The sequence below is a fragment of the Ostrea edulis genome, chromosome 2 (genome assembly GCF_947568905.1).
Source record: "Ostrea edulis chromosome 2, xbOstEdul1.1, whole genome shotgun sequence".
Classification (NCBI taxonomy): Eukaryota; Metazoa; Mollusca; class Bivalvia; order Ostreida; family Ostreidae; genus Ostrea; species Ostrea edulis.
In genome coordinates, this window is record NC_079165.1 from 27318718 (window position 1) to 27328220 (window position 9503).

At 34.3% G+C, this 9503-nt stretch overlaps 1 long non-coding RNA gene across 1 annotated transcript; it reads left to right on the forward strand.

The window, feature by feature from the left end:
- The first annotated feature begins 512 nt into the window (after nt 1-512).
- Nucleotides 513-4855, forward strand: LOC130052203 (uncharacterized). The gene is made up of 2 exons (XR_008800588.1): nt 513-772; nt 4221-4855. It is a non-coding gene; the product is annotated as an uncharacterized LOC130052203 (long non-coding RNA).
- Nucleotides 4856-9503: the final 4648 nt, after the last annotated feature.

Consider the following 9503-nt stretch of genomic DNA (forward strand, 5'->3'; position numbering starts at 1 on the left):
ATCGTAAGAGGAAACTAGCTTCTTAAGGCAAGATAAGATAATCTTAAGAGAAATTAGCCCCCCAAGGTAAGAAAACATAATCTTTAGAGAATGCTAGTTTCTTAAGGCAAGATAAGAAACTCTTAAGAGAAAACTACCTTCTTAAGGCAAGATAATGTAATCTAAAAAGAAAACTAGCTTCTTAAGGCAAGATTCTCTAATCTGAGGAGAAAACTAGCTTCTTAATGTAAGAGTATACGAGTATAATAAAACTAGCTTCCGAGGGCAATATTATATAACAAAACTAGCTTCCGAAGGCAATATCATATTACAAAACTAGCTTCCGAAGGCAATGTCATATTACAAAACTAGCTTTCGAAGACAAGACAATTTTAGATGATTCACTAGAATAAAGAGAACCCAGTTTCTCTTGGGTGTTCTTGATGTTTCTTCTGGTGGACAGAGCTTAATTTCAATTATTTGTGTTTCTAATAAAATGACTGCTTTGATTAGCTATCACAGCTGTAAGATTTTACTGTGACTTACTTTAAAAGATAGTGAGATCGAACAAAGAAGACCGAGGTGGCTTCGCGCAGCAGTTTGACTCAATCACCTACTGTCGTCCACTGTTTATCTGTGTGACGTATCAGAATGGGTGGAAGTAGTCGAACGTCGTTGTAAGGATGCTCGGTACAAACCTCTTAATGTGTTCATTCTTAGACCCCGGATTGACGCACTTAATGAGCACTATCTTTTTCTATTGCTAGAGTTAGGGACAGGAAGACGAGGCGGTGTAAGTAGAGTACAATCACATGCTCGGCTGTATATCAACACACAAACATCGCGTCATCATCCAGTACATCATGGTGTATTTTTAGGCACCCCTAATTGACGGAATGATTGACGTATGACCCGGAAGTGATGCATGAGGTTGACATACTCCTCTTAGTACACCAAATCATAGGTTCCTGAGGACATGAGACTCTCAACAAAATCCCCGCTGGTCCGAAATTCACATCTTCAGTGATATTCAGATTGCCTTTTTGAAACAAACAATTATATCTAAAGTACCTTAAAGTCTACTCAATTGGAAAAATGTGACCCCCTTTAAATCTAGTTAAATTTTTTGATCACATACCCCTCGTAGACATATGGAGCGCCAAATTAACATAAATTCAAATAATTGAAGATATCATCAATTATTTGAAGATATCATCAATTCATTTGATGCGCGCAACAATTGAATTAAATATCTCTTCAAATAATTAATGATATCTTCAATTCTGAATTATTGCGCGCATTAATTGATTTGATGATAGCATTAATTCTTCAACTGAATTGATGCGCACTTTAATTGAATTAATGATCTCTTCAAATGAATTAATGATATCAACAATTGAATTGATGCGCGCTACAATTCAATTGAAGAGAGCAATAATTGATATAATGCGTGCATTAAATCAATTGATGAGAGCAATAATTGAATTGATGCGCGCATTAATTCATTTGATGAGAGCAATAATTGATTTAATGCGCGCATTAATTCAATTATTGCTCTCTTCAATTGAATTAATGATATCTTTAATTCATTTGAAGAGAGCAATAATTCTTTTAGAGAGAGCAACTATATAATTAAAGATATATCTTCAATTCAACATATCCACAATTGAATTAATGATATCTTTAATTGAATTGTTGCTCTCTTTAAAAGAATTGATGCGCGCATTAATTCCTTATACAAAAGCATTGTAAATGATTTAAAGATATCTTCAATTGAATTAAAGGGATCATCAAATTATTTAAACCGACCTCTAAATTAATTATTGCGAGCAATATTTCTACTAAATTGATGCTCTCATCAAATGAATTGAAGAGAGCAATAATTGAATTAATGCGCGCATCAAATCTATTATTGCTCATTGAATTGAAGAGAGCAATAATTGAATTAATGCGCGCATTAAATAAATTATTGCTCTCATTAATTCAATTGATGCGTGCATTAATTCAATTGATGAGAGCAATAATTGAATTGAAGCGCGCATTAATTCATTTGATGAGAACAATAATTGATTTAATGCACGCATTAATTCAATTAAAGAGAGCAACAAATGAATTGATGATATCTTCAAATAATTAATGCTATCTTCAATTATTTGAGTTTATGTTAATTTGGCGCTCCATATAGACAGGTACATGTACCAGCATTTTTTTGAAAATACCAGACGTCGTCGATCAACAAGGCTTGTAGGCAGAACCCCTCTTCTATCTATTTATTTATCCATATTGCAAGCAGTGAGGAAGGGACGGGTTGTCCCGAAAATTTTACATTCTAACAATGTTCTTCTTCATTCAATATGTAGGTTTGATGGGGCTCGAGGCATATCACTTCATATATTTTCAAAAACTGAAAGTCATTTCTTACATTTGCAATTGCATCATAAAATTGCATTCTGATAATAAATTCATGTTCTTTTTTGGTCAAGCAGTGAATGTCCTATTTCAAAAGCTGAAAGTGCATGAGATTAAGATAGAATGTTAAAGGGACATTAGCTGTGAAAGTGATGGTAACCTTTTTCTCTCAAAGTCTTTCATATACATGTACATTAATGACTAATAAAAACATTTTATTTTGTACAAAAACAATTGAGAAATCTATTGCAAGACAATAATTATTTAATCATTTAAATCACACATTCATGTGCCTGCTTTGAGGTTAAAAAGTGTTTGAAATAATGAAATACTGGTGTCATTACTGAAATATATAATATTGAGCAATTTTCATGGAATTCAGTTTTTAGTACAGACTGACAGACATATCTCTAGTCTCTGATCTTCGATAAAAGGCTGGTATATCCATGATCATATTTTATCAAGCAAATCAATTGCATGAAACGATTTCCTCTTATCCTAATTCAAATCCTGTATATTTCTCACGACCAGCAATCCTTAATGTACTAGTAAAGTAGACCGATATTGGAAAAGTATTTAACTTTGACGTATTTTACCTCGGACTAACACTTTCTTACCGCTGATTACGTCAGAGGTGCGGTACATGCCTAGCCGGCTTATTTTTAATCACTATACAGGTGCCTGTGGAGTCCTCAGATTCTGGCAATTTGGGTCAATTGAATGTCGAATCCAGAAGGAACACCGTACCCAAACTTAGTTAATGATACATAATTTAAATGGTGTAACGATATAAAGACCGTATCACGACCCCAGTGTAGCACACTTCTCACACAGGTAGACTTTTAAATTTCATTCACGTTATAGGGTGCCGAATTCAATGAAAATTATTTTACATACTAGAGAGTACCTGTTTTCACTGACAAGCGCTGATGTACCATGTCATATTGTTATGTTTTGCACAATTTTAATTATGTGTATATTTTTGTTTGTTATTACCATTTTTATGTATTTACAACACTTCGTTGGTTTTATGATACAAAATCTGACCGAAGAATGCAACACAAAATACTAAAACTAAAGTTCGACCTGCAGTTTCCGTGTATGATATATTTCGGAGTTGTTGAAAACTGTAGATAAGTATATTTCATTTTTTTTAATGTTTTATGACTGCGTAGCGATAATTGTGATATCACATATCACAGAGTCGTCCACTTCTGCTTCATTTCTGTCATTATTCTAAGGCAATATTTTCTGTCCGTGTTCATGATTTTTTCTGTCAGTGTTCTAAGGATTTTCTGTCCCTGTTCACACTATTTCTGTCGGTGTTCTAAGATTTTCTGTCCCTGTTCACAATATTTCTGTCAGTGTTCTAAGATTTTCTGTTCCTGTTCACAACCTTTTTTGTCAGTGTTCTAAGGCGATATTTTCTGTCCTTGTTCACAATCATTTCTGTCAGTGTTCTAAGGCAGTATTTTCTGTGTCTGTACACAATCTTTTCTGTCAGTGTTCTAAGACTTTCTGTTCCTCTTCACAACCTTTTTTGTCAGTGTTCTAAGGCAATATTTTCTGTTCCTGTACACAATCTTTTCTGTCAGTGTTCTAAGATGTTCCGTGTCTGTTCACAATCTTTTCTGTCCGTGTCCTAAGACAATATTTTGATAATCGTTGCTAGTACTTTTCAGAGATAAAAAAAATCTATTTGAATGCTCAGAGATGAACTTTTTCTGTTACTATTCATAGGCAATTTTGTCTGTGACTGTTCACGTACATTTTGTCTGTAACTGTTCACGTGCATTTTTTTCTGTAGCTGTACAGATATTTTTTTATTCTAGAATCGGCCTTTTGATTCCAGGGTTGTGACAGACATAAATTGTTCACACTTGGTATACAGAATATCATTTTACTGGGAAAAGGATATGGATAAGGACAAGATCAGCAGAAGAAGAAATGAAATAATGTATCATCCTACCACGGATCCATATCTTTTGATGAGAAAGATTCTAGACAGTGTTACACTATATTTTACATATAAAATAGCAGGAAAAATATCCATGCAAGTTTCTATAAGTTACAAAATTATAATCCGAACCAATTGTCACCGTACAAGATTGACAAACCATTTCTAAAAAAAACATTGGGCTTTTGCAATGAAAATATGACTGGATACACAAAATACATATGCATTTTCAGAAATCTGTGTATGTACACATTGTGACAAGACTCAAACCTATGAAAAAAACTTCCCTCTAAGTGAATAACAAATACGGAAGTTATTTTTAAAACTACCATAGCTTAATATGCCTTTGTTGATACAGAACAGTTACTGTAGTCTGCTAAGGTATGAATATTTTGAGATCGATGTTTCTTGCATGCATGATAAAAGTTCGATGTATCTTATTGTGCAAATCACTAACATTAACAAACAGATGAACGGTACATGTAGACTTTGATGAATTGAATAAATACTTATGTAAGTGGATAGTGCTACAAAACATTCTCAGAATGAGACTGCACTCGTGGTAATGGTAGATAGTGAAATCAAATTGTCATAACAACATCTACTACTACTACTACTACTACTGCTGCTGCTGCTACTACTACTACTACTACTACTACTACTACTACTACTACTATCACTACTTCTACTACAACTACTACTACTATTACTACTACTACTACTACAACTACTACTATTACTAATACTACAACTACTACTATTACTACTACTACAACTACTACTATTACTACTACTACAACTACTACTACTATTCCTGCTGCTGCTGCTACTGCTACCATTACTACTACGATTATTATCACTACTACTATTACTGTTACTACTACTACTATCACAACAACTACTACTTCTACTACTATTACTACTACTACTGCTACTACTATAATTTAAACAAGATATTATAGAATACTACAATATATGAACAAATGAATAATAAAACACGGACTCTTGGATATACCAGGGGTGGGATCAGGTGTCTAGGAGGAGTAAGCATCCCCTGTTGATCGGTCACACCGTCATGAGCCTTGTATCTTTATCTAGTAAACGGAGTAATCCGTATTCAAAATCAGTATGTAAAGAAAGGATGTAAAGAAAGGTCTAACAATTGGTATGAAACACGTCAGAGAACATTCGATTCAGTGATAGTTTGTATTGGTAAATTAAACCATTATAACGACCATAGAATTTGAGAAACTGTTGAAACCCCTGTAACATCAACTTATTTGTTGGTAGCCTGTCTCGATTGATAAAATTAAAATAAGATAATGTAAGATACTATATGTATATTGTACTATAATGCACACATAGAGTGTAATACACAACATCAGGATTATTAATACAGTGATCACCGTTTACAGATGTACATATTGGTGATAAAAATGTTTATATTCCAGAGTGAATTCATTGAAAAACGAATGTATTGTAGGGTAACATCACTGAAATCACAATGCCTTACTAAACAATTACCGCTTAGCATTGTGATCATGTTAATACAACCAATCACGTTGAAGAAAGCAGCCAGGACTATTCCATGTGGGCGTTCCAACTTAATGACTGACAAACACAGAGATTTCAAGGAAGCGGAATAATTTTTTAAAAATATATAAGCGCCATGACGTGTTGATATTTTGACACATCTCTTGTGTGAACAATAGCAGCTGCTGTGAAAACAAAGTCAATCTCTCTGCACAATAGCTCAATGCTGTTAATGTCTTTCAAGAAATCAACGATTTTTATTTGCTTCTGGGTAAATTATATTACGTCAAAGGGAATATATGAAAATTCTATTGTGAAAGGGGTGGTGTGGGGTTGATGGAGAGAGATTTTAAAAGGTTGGGATATCCTCTTTATGATAAATATATTCTGATAAATATATGTAAGAAACAGGAGAAGAAGCAATTATTGTTGTCATACATGCAGTTTATCCCGAGATTGTATGCTTACATGTATATATAAAGTTGTATATATACAGCAATAGAACTCTAAAAATATATTTAAGGACACTTAATACAAACCAAAAAATTAATATAGATAAATGGGTTGATAAATATATTTTTGGATTAGTTTGGTTGTAATAAGTACAAATATTAAATATCAAAAGTAAAATTCCTATAACAATAATAATAAAAGAATAATAGATAAGGGACTTATAAATTTTCTATGATGTTCAAAAGATGTAATATATTACCCCTCTCTATATAACTTTATGCAAATTTTCCCTGCTGTTTTTGAAATTCCATACAGTAAATTGTATCAATTTGTCTTTTTTAAAAACCATAAATCTAGTTTTCATTTTCATTTTGAAAATTCGTAGCAAGTGCCGTTAACTTTAAAGGAAGCATGATTTAGATTAGCAAGACCTGATGTACAAATTCAAGAGTATGCTCCTCCTGGATATACATGTACCAGAGGTGGGATCAGATGCCTAAGAGGAGTAAGCATCCCCTGTCGACCAGTCACATCCGCCGTGAGCGCTATATCTTGATTAGGTAAACGGAAGTAACCCGTAGTCAAAATCAGTGTGCCAAGAACGGTCTAACAGTTGGTATGAAACACGTCAGACAACATTGTACCCAATGACATCTTGCTCCACCATAGGCAGAATTTTGATTTATATACATGTAACTTTATAATAACAAAATTCAAAGATGATAGCAATGAATATTTCATGTAAAACATTTCTTATATATACACTGATAATCCAAATCCATGTCTCGTACAGTCATATGCTGGAGACGTTGACATAGGTTTTTATGACTCTAATAAACCTGTAGTGCAAATATAGCTTTCCATCTTCAAACAATATAATAACTGTCTATTGGTCTATGTTTACACATTAAAAACTCGCGAAAGCATAAGAATCTTACATTAAAAAATGATGTTATTTATTCTAAATCCAGACCAACACGAGTCATTAACTGACTATCGTACACTGTTAAAGGATGGGGCATATCCATAGTGGTGATTGGATCATAAAAACTGTCTGGGTTATTTTTTATACGAATTTGTTGTGGTATTGATGTGAAATTATTAAAGCTTATTTTCGAACTGCTTGTGGCAAGATTCTTTATTTACATAATAAAATTATGTTTCAAAAAGTCCTCTTATGTTAAACCGTTGCAGTGGTGGATCTAAAGGGGTGGGCTGCGGGGTTTTTACTCCCCCTCCACCTTTGGTTAGAAAAGTTTATCAAACGGGTTATTCTATTTTCTGTTTTAGAGGCTGTAGCTCCTCTGACTGGTACCATCTAAAGTCGCAACCTTTACGTTTTTGGATCCGTCGCAGGGTCACTTATGTTAAATAGCTTTGCATATACATTGACATAGATTAAATTCTGTAAGCTCAATCCATGATTTTTTTATCTTTTTATTTTACTGCAAAGACAACATTTTCTTATGAGCATGAAAAAGCAAAACTACAAACTTTACTGCAACCCGTTTTAAAGTTTCATTAAAGGAAGAAAATAGTATTGGGGGAAAAAACCAAAGGATGAATTGCTTCCCAAACGTTGCCTTTTATAATTACTCGCCTGTGTGCGCAATGAGCAACACATTAGTAAATAAATAAATAAAACATTGTACGTATAATAGAATAACTACAACACTGATTAATTGTAGTCGTTTTATGCCAAGTCGGCGATTGCAGAATATGTACGAAAAACGTTTCTATCTTCAATACGACATTATTCCGGGATGTGGTTACGTAACTATCAGAGGTGAGCCAGAAGGAAATGTTACAGGGCTACACAATCAACTGGAAGAGGAAATGCCGGAAACATAGAAAATAAATTGTGAACACCAAACTAAACCATACACAGATGGCTGCGGGATCCACACTGTAGAGAGGTGAAGATCCGTTTATTTTAGGCTATCGACACAGAAATGCCCGTACATTAGATTTGGCAGTGTGGACATACTTTGGGATTTAGGAAATGGTCAGTGCATCTATTATCTGAAACTGTGCATCACCTATGTAAATAAACTGTGGACAGAATTTCATATACATACAAATTTTTTTTATTAACAATTCGGTTTACACGTGTCTCTTCTCATGCAGAAACCCCTTTGTTTTTAACCAAATTATCGATCTAGAATGAACTCAATATCTAGAAAGACAATACGAATTGCATCTGCTCCTCTTTGAAAATTGTAGTATTTATATTTTCCTAAATATACTATTAGGTTATTTATCATAATGATCGATTTCGTCTACTTCTGTTGTGTTCGTGATCCCCGCCATCTTTGTGACGTAATGCTCACAGGGACTCGGTTACTTTTTGGCAATTTATCTTTGGCAGTTTATCATAATACAGTCGACATTTAGAGAAAATCTATTGACTGAGATGAAGTAAGGTAAAATCGAAAAATGGAATTAAAGGAGTATATACATGCACAACCGGGGTGTCCCAAAATGTTACAGGCCCGGTGCCCCAGAATACAGCAGTACTAGGTGTCCCAAAATGTTACACACTGGGACTGCATAAATTGTACAGGGTTTCCCAAAATGTTACCTATATATGAAACGGAAGTATGAGGTGTCCTAAAATGTTACAGGGACAGCAATTAATATACAGGATCTTCCAAAATGCTACCTACATGTATATGGATGTTACTTATTTAAGGGACATCAGTGAATATACAGGGTGTCCCGAATTCTATTTATATGAAACAGCAGCACAAGGTGTCCAAAAATGTAACATATATACAGGGTGTCCCAGAATACTATACCTAGAATAAGGTATCCCAAAATTTTACATATATGGGGACAGCAGTAGATATATATACAGGGTGTCCTAGCATATGGAACAGCAGTATGAGGTATCCCAAAATGTTACCACGGTACACGCTCTGGGGAAGAGTAGTAAATATATTCACTATACATGTAACATGGATACCATCCCAACCCGGAGTTGAACTCACAATCTCCTAGCAGTGTGCGACCAGTGCACTATGTACCGCTCGACCATCTAAGTATCATCTCTCTCTCTCTCTCTCTCTCTCTCTCTCTCTCTCTCTCTCTCTCTCTCTCTCTCCCCCCCCCCCCCCCCCCCCGATGAAAGCTATTAAGTGAGAACGTCCTCACAATGTCTATAGAAGGGATT